At 38.9% G+C, this 16,446-nt stretch overlaps 1 pseudogene; it reads left to right on the top strand.

The window, feature by feature from the left end:
- The first annotated feature begins 11,506 nt into the window (after window positions 1-11,506).
- On the top strand, window positions 11,507-15,324 carry LOC100993391 (actin, clone 302-like; annotated as a pseudogene).
- The last annotated feature ends 1,122 nt before the right edge of the window (window positions 15,325-16,446 follow it).

Here is a 16,446-nt window from a genome sequence, read left to right as displayed (position 1 = left end):
TACATTGACCTGACAGTGATAGAAGAGGTGAAACAATACTTTACAGACCTAATTAGGGAAGACTGAACTAAATAGATAAAACAGCAACAAATTAACTTCCCTTGTTTCTCTCTCTTTTAGAGCTAGATTTAGGCAAAGTGACTAAGTAAGTGAAATTTGACTGTAACGTGTCTTCTCTATTTACTGCCTTTTACTGTTTTCTCACTTGCCACAGGACACTCAGCTGTCTTCTGGATGTGCCACACATTTCTCCAAAGATCTCAGTCAAAATTTAGCTGCTCTTCTCAGTCCAAGCCTTTCTGCACTGTTGATTGTTTTTTAACCACATCATGGATAAAATAATCAAAATCAAAATAGATAAGTTTTTTTACATGTAAATTTTTCTCTTTAGGGCTTCATTCCTTCAGGTCCTTGCTAAATGAATGACCAGCAATAAATTAAAAAGATAAAGGAAAAAAAAATTTTTTTCTTTTTCTTTCTTTTTTTAATTTTTTTTATTTTTGAGACAGGGTCTTACTCTATCACCCAAGGTGGAGTGCAGTGGTCCAATCACGGCTCACTGCAGCCTCAACCTCATGATCTCAAGCAATCATCCCACCTGACTACAGGCATACATCACCATGCCTGGCTAATTTTTAAGAAAAAATTTTATAGAGATGGGGTCTTGCCATGTTGCCAAGGCTGATCTCAAACTCCTGGGCTCAAGTGATCCTCCTGCCTCGGTCTCCCAAAGTGCTGAAATTACAGGCGTAAGCCACTGTGGCCAGCCCAGGAAGAACATTTTTGATTCCTACATTGCTATCCTTGCTAGGGAATAACTGGAAAGGAGTATGGAATGGAGTTAGAAAATTTTTAAATTTTTTCTATATAATTGCATTTAAACAGAAGCCTTAAGAACTTTAAGTAGGATCATTAACATTTTGGGAACATTTTCTTTCTTTTTTTTTTTTTTTTTTTTTTTTTAAGATGAAGTCTCGTTCTGTCACCCAGACTGGAGTGCAGTGGCACGATCTCAGCTCACTGCAACCTCTGCCTCCTGGGTTCATGCAATTCTCCTGCCTCAGCCTCCCGAGTAGCTGGGATTACAGGCACATACCACCATGCCTGGCTAACTTTTTTTGTATTTTTAGTAGAGATGGGGTTTCACTATGTTGGCCAGACTGCTCTTGAACTCCTGACCTCGTGAGCCGCCTGCCTCAGCCTCCCAAAGTGCTGGGATTACAGGCGTGAGCCACCGCGCCTGGCTGTCCATTTTGGGAACATTTAAGGCACAGAGTTGAGACAGAAGCAGAGGCACTTGGGATAAAAGATCTTCAGAAATACTTAAATAACATTTTTTACTAACAGGTGGACTGGCCCACCTCTCCTTAATTTTCACAGAAAATCAAGAGCTGTCTTCTGGGTGTTTAATTAAACAGCATGCATGATTACTACACTTCTGTATCTTATTGATTTGATCTTGTTTCTCAATAGTCAGAGCTCTTGAATAAAAGCAATTGCTTTCCGAGAGTGTCATTTCATCTTCCAGTCTGCATTTTTGGATGAATTATTTTAGGTTTTGTGGCTGTTATAGTCTATTGTTGCTGTTTGATTTTCAAAATTTATGATTTGAGTTCCACAGGACAAAAATTTAAGATTTTCAAAGGGAAAAAGTCCCTGATACATTAGGTTTATGTAACTTTTTTCTCCCATCAGGATGGATGCCTGATTTTTCTTTTATTGTATTTCTATGGAAGCAGCATATTGTGGAGTTAAATGCTCATTAGAAGTTGGTATTGCTCTTTAAAAAACCACAGACTCCTTGAAATGGGTAGATGTAACTTGTAGCTTACTTTGAAATTAGCCTTAGAAATTTGTTGGTGAGCACCAGGATATTGACTATAAAAGTCAGAAGAGCTCCTCTTAGCTTTTCTTAGGACAAGAAAATTCAGAGAAAAGAATCTAAAACCAAGACATATAGGTGTAAATTTTTGTAATGCTAAGAATAAATTATGGCATGTGAATATGTTTGGATATTAATAACAAATTGGAAATGTTTCTACTACAATGTTAAGCGAGAAAAAAGAATGCGATATTGTGCATACACTATATCTTAGCCACATAAAAACATGCGTTGGAGGGAGCTACTTAAAAATGTTAGTTAACAGAATTTATCTTTGAGTGGTGGGATTGTGCATGATATTTTTCTTCTTTCTGAAACATAGATGTCGGCCTAAACCCCCTCAGGTTTTATCGACTAGCCTTTACCACCACCCTGAGCTCCAGACTTATATGTCCAACCCTCTCTTTAGCACCCTTAACTGGTATCTAATAAGCAACTCAAACTTAACATATCTGAAACAAATCTACTGATTTTTCTTTTCATTTCTTTTCTCTCATTTTCCTGTATCTTCACTCATTTACTAAGGTTAAAATATTGAGGAGTTAGGTACACTTACTTTCATCATACTGTTTTTTATATTATAAATATTATGTATATTGTTAATTATTTATATGTCTAATATTTCATAATTTTAAAGAGAAGTCTAAGGACTTTGAAAAATACTCTAGCCAACCTAAAGGAGCTCCTAATAGCCAGAGTTGGAATAATTTGAGCAATTAAATACATAATAATAAAGTGAATCAGCAAGATGGCCAAGGAGAATATCATTATTCTCCTGCAGAAGCATAGATTTTGGCAACTACTTATAGATGAGTCTAGCTCTGTGGGAGTCTGTGAATATAGTGGAAAGCTTTCAGCACATCATTGGACAAATAATTTGAGAATAAATGCTTTGGAGGGTGTAAAAACAAAAGTATCACTTATGCAGATTATCCCTCCCCCAAGGCAGTCCGGCTCAGTGCCAAGAGAAATCCCCTAGGATCAAGATTTTTCTCACAAGGGGAGATGATACCATAGTGAGTGTCCAGCTTCCCCAGCTGTGCAGAATGCTGCCAAAGAAGCCCACATTTTTCCTGACCTTACCCAGGTTACTAAGGTAATCAGCACAACTGAGAAGCTGGAAGAGGCTGGGAACAGGTAAGAAAGGTCTTGGACCCTATTAACTGCTCTGTGGCTTCATTAGGAAGCCTGCTTACAAGCAGCTTGGGACAACTTGCCTGTGGGCCCTCCCCTAACTGGTCCACAGAAATTCCAAAAGTTCTGCATGTTTCATTACCTTCAGGCCTGCGTCCTAAGCATGTTCCCTTAGACAGTGTAAGTGTCTTGTGAAGACAGCTGAATTAACTCTGTCGGATTGAGAGAAGGCATATAAACTTCAGCATTTCAGGGCACTGCCCTAGAAAAAACAAACAGTAGCAACTCAGCACCTAGCCTGGCTTTGTGGGATCAAGTGAATGAATGCATACAATCCTGAGACTTTCCCTTAACGAAGGAATAGAATGTGCGTAGTGGGCACGTTCACAGAAGTCTGAGAGAGCCTGAGAATCCCTAGATAGGCTGATTGATAAGGGTGTTTCTCTCCTAAAGCCAGCAAATAAAGACTGAAGGAAGTGACTTTTTCTTCAAATGTGAAGACAGCAACACAAGACTTCAAGCAACCTAAAAAATCAAGGAAACATGGCACCACCAAAGGATCACAATTAATATTCCAGTAAATAACCTCAAAGAAATAGAGAGCTATGAATTGCCTGACAAAGAATTCAAAACAATTGTTTTAAGGAAACTCAGCAAACTACAAAAGAACAGAGATAACACAATCAGAAAACCAATACATGAACAAAATGAGAAACTCAACAAAGAAATAGAAATCATAAAAAAGAACACAGCAGAAATTCTAGAGCTGAAGAATACAATGAGTGAAAAGTTTTTAATGCAACAGAAACTGTCAACAACATACTTGATCAAGAAGAAAAAAAAAATCTGTGAACTCAAAGACAGGTTATTCAGAGTTATACAGAGGAAAAAAATAAACAATCAAAAAGTTAATAAAGCCTATGGAATTTATGGGACATCAATATGAGAGCTAGCATTTGTATTATGGGAATTTGAGAGAGGGAGCAAAAAGAGAAATGAGAAGGAAGCTTATTTAAAGAAATAGTGGTTGAAAACTTCCCAAACCTGGGGAGAGACAGGGACTTCTAGGTAAATGAAGCTTGAAGTTTCCAAACAGGTTTAATCCAAAGAAGGTTTCATTGAGACATTACAATAACTTTCAAAAATCAGACAAAGAAAAATTTGAAAACAGCACATATGTGGGAACCTCCATAAGGCTACCAGTGGATTTCCCAGTAGAAACTTTCCAGGACAGAAAAGAGTCAGATGATATATTCAAAGTGCTGAAAGAAAAATAAACACCAACAAAGAATACTTTACCCAGCAAATCTATCCTTCATAAATACCTTACGAGAAATTGTAAAGAAAATTCTTCAGAGTGAAACAAAAGGATTCTAACTAGTAGCATGAAAACATTTGAAAGCATAAAACTCATTGTTAAGGTAAATATATAGTCAAATTTAGAATACTCTAATACTGTAATAGAGGTTTGTAAATACTTTATAACTCCAGTATAAAAGATAAAAGTATTAAAAATAACTATAACTAAAATAATTTTTAATGAATATACAATATACAAAGAGGTAAATTGTGACATCAAAAACATAAAATGGGAGGAATAAAAGTGTAGAGTTTTTGTATGCAATCAAAATTGTTACCAGTTTAAAATGGTCTGTTATAACTATAAGATGTTTTAAGCAAGCCTCAGGGAAAGCACAAAGCAAAAACCTACAGTAGATACACAAAAGTTAAATAGAATCAAAATATATCACTATAGAAATGAATAAACCACACAGAAAGACTGCAAGAGAGGTATAAAGAAACAAAGAATCTATAAAACAACTAAAAAACAGTTAATATATGGTAGTGATAAATCCTTACCTATCAACAATTAGTTTAAATGTAAACAAATTCTCCCATCAAGTGACATAAAGTAGTTAAATGATCAAAATAAAAATATACGTAGAGAGATATATCAACCCTCAGCCTCCTGAAGACCTGGGACTAAGGACTGTGCCACCATACCCAGCTAATTTAAAAAAGTCTTTTTTTTTTTTGGTAGAGACAGTCTCCCTATGTTCCCAAGGCTGGTCTCAAACTCCTGGCCTCAAGCAATCCTCCCACCATAGCCTCCCAAAATGTTGGGGTTACAGGCATGACCACCGTGCCTGGCCTATAATTTTTTAGATATGATACCAGAAGCACAGGCATCAAAAGCAAAAATAAACAAGTGGGACCACATCAAACTTAAAAGCTTCTGCCTAGCAAAGGAAACAATCAACAAAATGAGAAGGCAACCTATAGAATAAGAGAAAATATTTGCAAACCACATGTCCATTAAGGGACCCATACAACTCAATAGCAAAAAAATAAAATAAAATAACTTGATTTTAAAATGGCCAAAGGACTTGAATAGACATTTTTTGAAAAAGTATATACAAATACCTAACAAGTATATTAAAAAGTGCTAAATATCATTAATCATCAGAGAAAGGCCAATCAAAACCACAGTAAGTTGTCATTTCACATCTGTTAAAATGGCTATTGTTAAAAAGTAAAGAAATAACAAGTGTTATATTTTGTGTGTGGAGAAAAGAAAACCCTTATACACTATTAGTGGGACTGCAAATTGGTACAACCACTATGGAAAACTGCATGGAGGTGTCTAACAAAAATTTAAAATAGGGTTACTATATGATCCAGCAATCCCGCTTCTAGGTGTGTATATACAAAGAAAATACAATCACTGTCCCACAAAGAAAATACAATCACTATCCCAAAGAGATATGTACAACCACATGTTCATTGCAGCGTTATTCACCACAGCCAGATATGGGAACAACCTAAGTATCTCTTGAAGGATTAATGGGTAAAGAAGATACAATGGAATATTATTTAGGCTTAAAAAATAATAAAATCCTGCCATATGTGACAACGTGGATGACCCTAGAGGACATTATGCTAAATGAAAAATCCAGGCACAAAAGGACAAATACTACATGCTACCACATGTAGGAGGAATCCAAAAATAGTCTAATTCATAGAAACCAATAATAGATTGATAATTGCCAGTGGATGGGAATTGGGAGAAATGGGAGGATTTTGGTCAGAGGGTGCAAACTCTCTGTTATAATATGAATAAGTCCTGGAGAACTAATGTAGGAGATGGTGACTATAGTTAATAATAATGCATTGTATACTTGAAATTTGCTAAGAAAGTAGATCTTAAGTAATCTCACCACACACACACACACACACACACACACAAACACACACACACACACCATATGGTAACTATGTGAGGTGATGGATATGTTAAGTAGCTTGATTGTGGTAATCATTTCACAATGTATACATGTATCAAAACATAATATTGTACACCTAGAATACACACTATTTTTTTTGTCAGTTATACCTCAATAAATTTGGTGAAAATAATGACAGTATTGGATTTTAACCCCTATAATAAAATAAATATCCATGAATCTATACAGATTTAAATGAATAATCAAATGAATACATAAATGGGGGGAAAGGAAGAGCTCTTCCTTACAGAATAATTTCAATTAATAAATATAGCAGAAAGTAAGAAAACAGAAAATCACAGTAGACATAGAAAATCACCACAAATTAGTAAACACCACAGTAATAATTTTTGCAGACATAATCCACTGACAGAATCTAAAATTGCTGGGTGAAAATTTGAGGAGAAACAGTATTTGCATAGTCTCAAACTGTCACCCCTAAGATGTATTTTAACTACAAAGGGGAGAATAGTGACTTTATAGTAGAGAAAGCCAGAAGACACCACTTTCACCATGTGTTCAAATTCAACATCATGGATATCATATCAATATCGTATCAATATGATGAACCTACAATGTGTGCTGAGAAGGACACAGCAGCATTTGTGCCAGAAACGCACAACCTCATTTCAATTATGGGAAAATATAAACCCCAAATCAAGTAACATCTACAAAAAAAACTGATCAATACTCTTCAAGTGCCATGCACAGGGAAAAACAGGAACTCTCACAGATGGGAGAAGACTAAGGAAAAATAACAATAAAATCAATGTGGAATCCTGGAACAGAAAAAAAGGACATTAGTGGAAAACACTGATGAAATTTGAGTAAGACCTGTAGTGTAGCTAGTAGCATTATACTAGTGTTAATTTCCTAGTTTTGATCATTGTAGTATGTAAGATGTTAATGTTCTGAAAAGCTAGGTGAAATGGAAACTAGAAATATGGGAACTCTAGTATTTTTGCAATTATTTTTAATATTGTAAGTCTAAAATAGTTTAAAAGCAATCTATAAAATAATATACTCAAAATATATTCTAACTACAAGTATAGTTGGAAAATTCAGATAATCCATCCATCCATATATATGTACATCCATATATATATATTTATATATTTATATATATATTTATATATATTTATATATATATACTGACACAGACATTTACACAGACACACACACACAATGTTGTATACTAAAATGTCTACAATTCTGGAATTATGAGTAATTTATTTTTCTCTTTAAATTTTTCTGCATTATTTAAATTTTCTGCAGTGAACATATGTTGCTCTTAAAATTATAATTTAAATCACAAATTATTTCTTTAAAAAAATAAGCAAACAAACCTAGGTGTCATTTTTATCCTTTTCTTTTTCTCATATCTCATATCTAATCCATCTGCAAGTCTTGTCAATTTCTCATTCAGAATAAATCCACTCCCACCACCTTCTCTGCCTTTACCTTAATCCATGCCAGCCTCATCATTTTATCATCTCATCTGGTTCTCCTGCTTCCACCCATGTCACCTAAGCCTCTTCTCCACACAATACCAGTTATCTTCTGAAACAGGAAATCAAATCCTGTTGCTTCTCTCCTCAAATGTCTCCATTACTCTCAGAATAAAACCCAATGGCCGTATTCTTCCCAGGAGGCCCTCACCACCTGGCCCCTGCCTCTCTGGCCTTGTCTCCCATCACTCTCCCCTCCCCGCGTCAGTCAGGCACAATGTCTGGCAGACTTTCCTCTACACACATTAGGTGGTTTCTGCCACAGGGCCTTTGTACTTGCCGTCCATGCCTAAAATACTTCCCCAAACAGGCATTCACTCTCACCCCTATCAATCTCTACTCTCTTATCCTACCTTATTTTTCCTCATAGCAGCTGTGAAAATAGAACATTAGATCATAGTTATTGTCTGTCTCTGCTTATGATCTGACTCACAGAAATTAAGATCCTTTGTTTACATTCCTTACTTCCTGCTACTCAGAATGATGCCTAGCGCATAGTAGATGATCAGTAAGTATTGAACAAATAAACTGCCCTCCTGCCCAACGCACAGCCTGCAGGAGAGCAAAGCCATCCCCACCAGTTTCTGCAGGTTTTCCAGGAAGGGATTGGGGCAGGACTGGGGCAGGGGGTGCTCTCATCTGGCACCTGGTTTACAGCGTGGCAATTCTTCCATGTCCTAGGGCTCTTTACCCATTTCCTCAAAAGCCACAATTAAAAAAAATCACTTATAGAAAATATTGGTGGGTTTAGCTGACTTTAGTGAAGATTTCCTGGAGAAAGTGGAGGGGAAAGGGAGATAACTTGGGACAAACAAGAGTCGTGGTCATTCTCAAAGTGCTGTGTTCTCCTCGCCACCATGAAGTTTCTTGCGTCCTTGCAGCTTTCCATCTCGCTGGCTTTCCTCCCTTATTCCCCACTTGTCTCTCTTCTGCCACTTTCTTCCTTCCCTTAGAAGTAAAACATCCCTCCCCTTGCCTCACAAAGAGTAGCTTTCCCTCCCTTCAAAGCCATGGTGCCTGCCAACGCCCAGGTCCTGGGGTGAGGGTAGAGAGCACCTTCTGTTACAAACATCTCTCAGAGCACCTTTCCAAAGACTGTTCTCTCCCTGAGAATCCTAGTGCCAGTTGTTAATATTTTCTCTACCTCATTACCTCTACTTTTCCGTATTTTTCTATTACAGCAAGAAACTCAGGTTAAAGAAATTATTCTGCCAGATATCCAGGCACAAAAGAAAGTAAGGCGGGCCTCAGATCTTCCTTCTATAAAAATTAATACTTGCAGAAAATGAGAATGTCTGTTTCTCTTTTTCTGCACCAAATTGAATCTTTTTCATTTTCTGAGTCTTTGTTAATTTAGTACAGGAAAAAAAATGGTATCTTTCTTTAAACTGTTTTTATTCTATCACTTACCTATATTCGTTTTAAACATCTTTATACAATTAGTTGAATCTTCTCCCTCAAAAAGTGGACAATAGAAAAACTTGACTATATCCCTGTTACTTGCCTCTTTCATCTCTACCATAGTCATTTCATAAATACCTTGTTTTAATTCTAAGACACAAGTTTTTACATTTGACATCTTACGGCTGATAGTGTGCGGTTTTTACTGCTCATGTTGAGTTTGTGGTTTTTAAATGTATTTTAAAAGATTATAGCATAATTTGACATTGAAATAAAAAAAGATTTTGTATACAGAGAAATGAATAGAAACAAAACAGTGGGGCATAAATTTGATATTGATAAAGCAAATATTCACTGCTGGAGAAATAACCATAATTCCATCCATTTTCAAAGCAACCAGCAAGCACTTTATGGAACTTAAGAAAGGAAAACCCCACAAGTGGACGAAGCTGAGTTATGTTCTGCTTCCCCCACACAGATACATACAACAGGACTGCCTATCACATGCCAACCAGTGCAACTGAAGGAGGTATTGCCAAGTCCCCTGAAATACATGGGGAAAAAAGTCAAAGTCAGAAGATGACAAATGCACAATGTTAAGGCATAGTTTAATTTTTAATTGGCAGCACTTTTTTCTTTCTTAATAGAGGGCCTTACAATTGACAGAATCTTGGATTTGAGGAAACACTTAATAGTTTTGTGTGTGTGTGTGTGTGTGTGTGTGTGTGTGTGTGTGTGTGTGTTTTGAGATGAAGTCTTGCTCTGTTGCCCAGGCTGGAGTGCAGTGGCGCGATCTCTGCTCTCTGCAGCCTCTGCCTCCCAGGTTCCAGCAATTCTCCTACCTCAGCCTCCCAGGTAGCTGGGATTACAGGTGCACGCCACCACGCCTGAACACCATGCCAAAACTGGGGCTCAGAGACTTCAAGTGATTTGCCCAAGTAACATAGCCTATAAGTAACAGAGTGTGAGTCTTTTGGTCTTACCTTGAAAAAGTGTGAAAACTCTATTCTCTGCAAGCTTTGTGATATACCAGATTCAGTTCATGGGCTCTCTGAACCTTAAAAGAAAAAGGGTGCCTGTACATTTCTCCAGACTGAGCCTACCTTCTCTGTCCCTGTGTGGAAAGAAGCTGATTTAGTAAGGTGCTTTGGTTTGTAATATAGAGGAATTCCAATTCAAAACTGGTTCCAGCAAGAAGAAGATGTATTGTCGCACAGGAAATCTAGAAGTAGGATAGACTTCAGGGTTGATTGATTCAATGTCTCAATTACATCGACAAAGACCCAGGTTATTTTCATGTCCCCATTCTGTTATTCTCAGTATTGGCTTCATTTGCAAATTGCCAGTGAATTAACTACAGCCATATTAGGCATAATATCCAGATATGAGAGCACACAGAGAAAAAGAGAGAAAGTTCCTCCCTCTGGCTGTCTGTCAGGAAGAAAGAAATTCTTCCTGGAAGTCCCTCAGCATGACTTCCCTTTTGTCTTGTTAGTCAGAATTAGGACACAGCTCATTCTTGAACAAAAAATAGGTAAGAAAGATGGAATTATCCTTATACCAAGTAAGGTGATACCTGGAGTTAGAGGTAGAGTCATCTTTCCCCAAGTCACAACCAACCTCTTTAGGCCATGAAAACGAAATAGTCATAGATGCTATTTATCAAAGAAAGATTTACTTAGGAGGCATGCTATTAGAAATGTACTTACTTTTTAAAAATGGTACATGTATAATTATTTACTCTAGTGTTTTGTTCCAACCAATAATTAGAAAATCAGGTTCATCTTATAATATACCTGGAATTACACACACACACACACAAAATTATAAAAACATATCGTAGCTCCTTCTGTTTTTATCTTCTGCAATATTACTGCAATGAGTTTACATCCCTTGAAACTCCAGGCACTTAATCCTTTATAATCACAATGGAAATAGCAGAAAAGAACAAAAGTTCGGTTTGTAAAACAAGGGATAAAACCAAGAAGACCTTTGTTGGTTGATAGCTGAATGACAAGATTGTATGTGGCAGTTGCACTATTAGATCTGAAGTGAAATCATGAGCAGGTTACAGAAAAGTCCTTGTTTTCTTTCAGAAGCCATTTAACAAGTAGCAAATAAGAATGAAGTTGAACTATGATAGGATAAAAGACTTCTCTGCAAGGAAAAAAAGAGACTATGCAATCATTATCCCAAGAAACAAAATAGGAAAGGACAAGCTTAAAGTGTGACTTTGTTCTGGAAAGCATTTGTAAGTAAATGCATTCACAATTAAATAAAAACCATATGTGCTATTACCTATGGAATATTGTGCTCTGAGTCTAATACTGAAAAAAATAGTAATTTTGCTAATATAAAGAACATGTATGTGACTACTGTCTTCAGTTCACACTAAGTGCTAGAAATTGGGCAAGTGGAAAACAGCATATTCATATTTTAGATTATTAAGGAGAGTACTTACAAAACTTCATGAACATGAACTTCACAAAGTAGTCTTCTCTGTTTAATAAAAAAAAGCCTTAAAGAACCACCTAATAGAAAAAAAGCCAAAGAATATAGTAGACAATTCACAAAAGACAAAATATAAAGGCTAATAAACATTTGCAAAGATATTCAACCTCAGTAGCACAGAAATGCACAACAGAAGAAAACACTTCCCATATTACCCACCATATTGGCAAAAGTTAGGGACAAGATCCACTGTTGTTAAAGAAAAGAAAGAAGACACTTTTGCATGATTGATGAGTGTAAATCGGTATAGTTTTGTGAGACAGGTTGTTAGTGTATCTGAAATCTTTCATGTACCACTTCAGATCTCCTTGACAACACTTTGTCTTATTCCAGTCATGACTGCAGTGATTTAATGTGGACTCAGGTGGGCTTCACACAAAAACAAGTGGACTTATCTCCTGCCCCACCCCAGGCTTCTTGGATGACCCACAATGAAGGACTCCAAAGGAACGTGCTCAAGGGCCGACACATGTGCAAACCAGAGTGCTGGAGAATGAACAGCTCATGGGCAAACCTTTGACAAGTGGGAGACAGACCTGATGGATAAAGGCTTCTCCCTTTCCCACTCTCCCCTCCTCACCACAATGGATGGTCCTGAAATACATTTCATATGGCTTCTCTGACAGTCTTGAGACATACTTCCTTTGGCTTCACGGAAGTTTCTGTGGGATTAAGCAACCAGCCAACTAAAAGCAGCAGCCATCCTTGCCTGAGCCTGGACGTGGGAGCCTGGCTGGGAGCTCACCCATGGCCCCTCCTTGCATTGTCAATTTATTAACCAATAACCAGCAAAATAACCAATTAAAGACTATGAAAACTTTATTTAAAAAAATAGCAATAAAATAAAATAAAAGCAGCAGCCAGCTCAATAAGGCATTTTAGTATTGGCTCTCCCTCCTTACCCCCTTCACTCTTATCTCTCATTCCCGCTCCCTGGGATCATGCTCCTCAGAAAGTACTAATGCATAAGCCCTCATCACAAGCCCTGTGGAAACAGGGCTAAGGCAGGTAATAGCTGACATGCTTTAAAGTGCATGTGCCCGGCCTGGCCATCTCACTCTCTGAAATCTATCCTGCAGACAAGCTTGCTAAAGTGTTTCAGAAACACATGTACAAGGATGTTCACCTGAAGTATTTTATGTAATAGGTAGAGAGGATCACACTACTATAGTATTAAATGAAAAGAAGGCTGGGCACTGTGGCTCATGCCTATAATCCCAGGACTTTGGGAGCCTAAGGCAGGTGGGTCACCTGAGGTCAGGAGTTCGAGACCAGCCTGGCCAACAAGGTGAAACCCCGTCTCTACTAATAATACAAAAATTAGCCAGGCTTGGTGGTGCACGTCTGTAATTCCAGCTCCTAAGGAGGCTGAGGCAGGATAATCGCTTGAACCTGGGAGGTGGAGGCTACAGTGAGCCGAGGTCATGCCATTGCACTCCAATCTGGGCGACAAGAGTGAAACTCCGTCAAAAGAAAGAAAGAAAGAGACAAAGAGAGTTAGAAAGAAAGAAAGAGAGAGAGAGAAAGGAAGGAAGAAAAAGAAAAGAAAGAAAGAAAGAAAAGAAAGAAAGAAAGAGAAAGAAAGGAAGAAAGAAAGAAAGAGAAAGAAAGGAAGAAAGAAAGAAAGAGAGCAAGTTACTGTAGCGGTAGGGGAGATGTTGTAGAAATATATATAAACCTCCTTACACCGCGGAGACCGCGTCAGCCCAGCGAGCACAGAACCTTGCCCTTGCCGCTGCGCCTTGCGTCCGCACCCGCCGCCAGCTCACCATGGATGATGCTATCACCGCGCTCGTCGTCGTCGACAACTGCTCCAGCATGCGCAAGGCTCCCCAGGCCGTCTTCCCCTCCATTGTGGGGCACCCCAGGCACCAGGGAGTGATGGTGGGCATGGGTCAGAAGGACTCCTATGTGGGCAAGGAGGCCCAGAGCAAGAGAGGCATCCTGACTCTGAAGTACCCCATCAAGCATGGCAACGTCACCAAATGGGACGACATGGAGAAGATCTGGCACCACACCTACAACGAGGTGCGTGTGACTGCTGAGGAGCACCCCGTGCTGCTGACTGAGGCCCCCCTGAACCCCAAGCCCAACCATGAGAAGACGACCCAGTTCATCATGTTTGAGACCTTCAACACCCCAGCCATGTATGTGGCCATCCAGGCCGTGCTGTCCCTGTATGCCTCTGGCGGTACCACTGGCATCGTGATGCACCCCGGTGACAGGGTCACCCACACTCTGTCCATCTAGGAGGGGTACGCCCTCCCCACGCCATCCTGCGTCTGGACCTGGCTGGCGGGGACCTGACTAACTACCTCAAGAAGACCCTCACCCAGCACAGCTACAGCTTCACCACCACGCTGAGCAGGAAATCATGTGTGACATCAAGGAGAAGCTGTGCTACGTCGCCCTGGAATTCGAGCAGGAGATGGCCTCGGCAGCCTCCAGCTCCTCCCTGGAGAAGAACTATGAGCTGCCAGATGGCCAGGTCATCACCATCGGCAATGAGCGGTTCTGCTGCCCCAAGGCACTCTTCCAGCCTTCCTTTCTGGGCATGGAATCCTGTGGCATCCATGACACTACCTTCAACTCCATTATGAAGTGTGACGTGGACAACCACAAAGACCTGTACGCCAACACAGTGCTGTCTGGCGGCACCACCATGTACCCTGGCATCACAGACAGGATGCAGAAGGAGATCACCACCCTGGCGCCCAGCACGATGAAGATCAAGATCATTGCTCCTCCCCAGTGCAAGCACTCCGTGTGGATTGGCTACTCCATCCTGGCCTCCACGTCCACCTTCCAGCAGATGTGGATCAGCAAGCAGGAGTAGGACGAGTCCGGCCCCTCCATCGTCCACCACAAATGCTTCTAGGCTGACTGTGACTTAGTTGCATTACACCCTTTCTTGACAAAACCTAACTTGCACAGAAAACACGATGAGATTGGCATGGCTTTATTTGTTTTTGTTTTTGTTTGTTTGTTTGTTTTGGCTTGACTCAGGATTTAAAAACTGGAACGGTGAAGGTGACAGCAGTTGGTTGGAGCGAGCATCCCCCAAAGTTCTACAATGTGGCCGAGGACTTTGATTGTACATTGTTCTTTTTTTAATGGTCATTCCAAATATCGTGAGATGCATTGTTACAGGAAGTCCCTTGCCTCCTAAAAGCCACCCCACTTCTCTCTAAGGAGAATGGCCCAGTCCTCTCCCGAGTCCACACACGGGAGGTAATAGCATTGCTTTTGGGTAAATTATGTAATGCAAAAATCTTTTAATCTTTGCCTTAATACTTTTTTATTTTTTTTATTTTGAATGATCAGCCTTTGTGACTCCCCTTTTTTGTCCTCCAACTTGAGATGTATGAAGGCTTTTCATCTCCCTCAGAGTGGGTGGAGGCAGCCAGGGCTTAACTGTACACTAACTTGAGACCAGTTGAATAAAAGTGCATACCAAAAAAAAGAACCTGCTTGCATATGGTAATAGGCATGAAAAAAAAAATTCTGCAAGAAGAAACCCCAAATTATTAACAATAGTTATCTTGTAGGAGATACAATAATCAGGTTGGGGGCATGCAGTTTCTATATTTTTATAATGATACTAATAAATCCAAGCCAATAAAGGTTTTTTCAAAAGAAAATCAAATCCAATATTTTTAGTATTATACAAATATTTCAAAAATATATGACTCAGGTATAGAATCAGAAGTTTGTTTTCTTCCCCAATTTTAATTTTTTCAGTGCTTGTATCTCTTACCTAACAAATCTCTACTCACTTTTGGCCTGGGAATGACTTACCTCCTATCTTCCTTCTCTCATTCTCAAATCCATCAAAATTTTGCTTCTTTTTTCCATTCCTTCAGGGTGCTAAGTTAAAAGGGTAATAATCTAGTCACAAAGTCAGAATTTCCTAACTAGGAGAGATCTTTACTATCATCTCATCAGTTTAAAGATGAAGACACTAAGACTGAAGGAGAGAAGTGATTTGCCCGGAGGTGCACAGCCACGGAGCAGGGACTAGAACTCAACTCCCTGTTCCTAGTTTGCCTCTCTTTCCATTAAATAGTAATCAGGTAAAATAATTAGGTTATGGGATAGGCTGATACTGGATGAGTACTTGATTTTATTCCTCCGGGTAATAGAATTCATTAATCCACTTCAAAAGCACGCATCATCAAAAGGAATTGAAAGATAAAATTTGATGAATGTCAGTGAGGAAATATTTGGAGGTGAGGTCTTCTGCTACTGCACAAGTCACACCTCACGTGAGCTCAGCTGGTCCACCTTCAGCTCTACAAAGAAGATGGTTACCAATGTGCAGTAGCCATCACAGAGGACCAAATGATGGCAGATGCTTTGATATGACTGCAGAATTTCACTTCTTCTATTAGGCTTGAAATAGCTGTTATAATCACCAGAATAGGCCAAGGTTCATTGCCCCTTAATGCCCAAATGTGTACAATTCGGGAGGATTGCCATCAGGTTCTCTCTGATCATTTTTCTTTGATTTTGCTAGCCTTTCTTGATGCAATTTATCTTATTTTTTTCCCTTTTGGGTAATGTCTTTCTAAGCATCCATGTTATAATCAGTGCTGGAATTCACCAATTGTGCATGACAGAAAGGAACTTCAAGAAAATGATGCATTCTCTGATCTAGCCTAGGGCACACAAATCAAAGCTTCCTTTGTAGACAAGACATAGTAAAATTGAAAGTAGCTACACTTTA

This window comes from Pan paniscus, chromosome 5, assembly GCF_029289425.2.
Source record: "Pan paniscus chromosome 5, NHGRI_mPanPan1-v2.0_pri, whole genome shotgun sequence".
NCBI lineage: Eukaryota > Metazoa > Chordata > Mammalia > Primates > Hominidae > Pan > Pan paniscus.
This window is presented reverse-complemented; position numbering and strand designations above follow the sequence as displayed.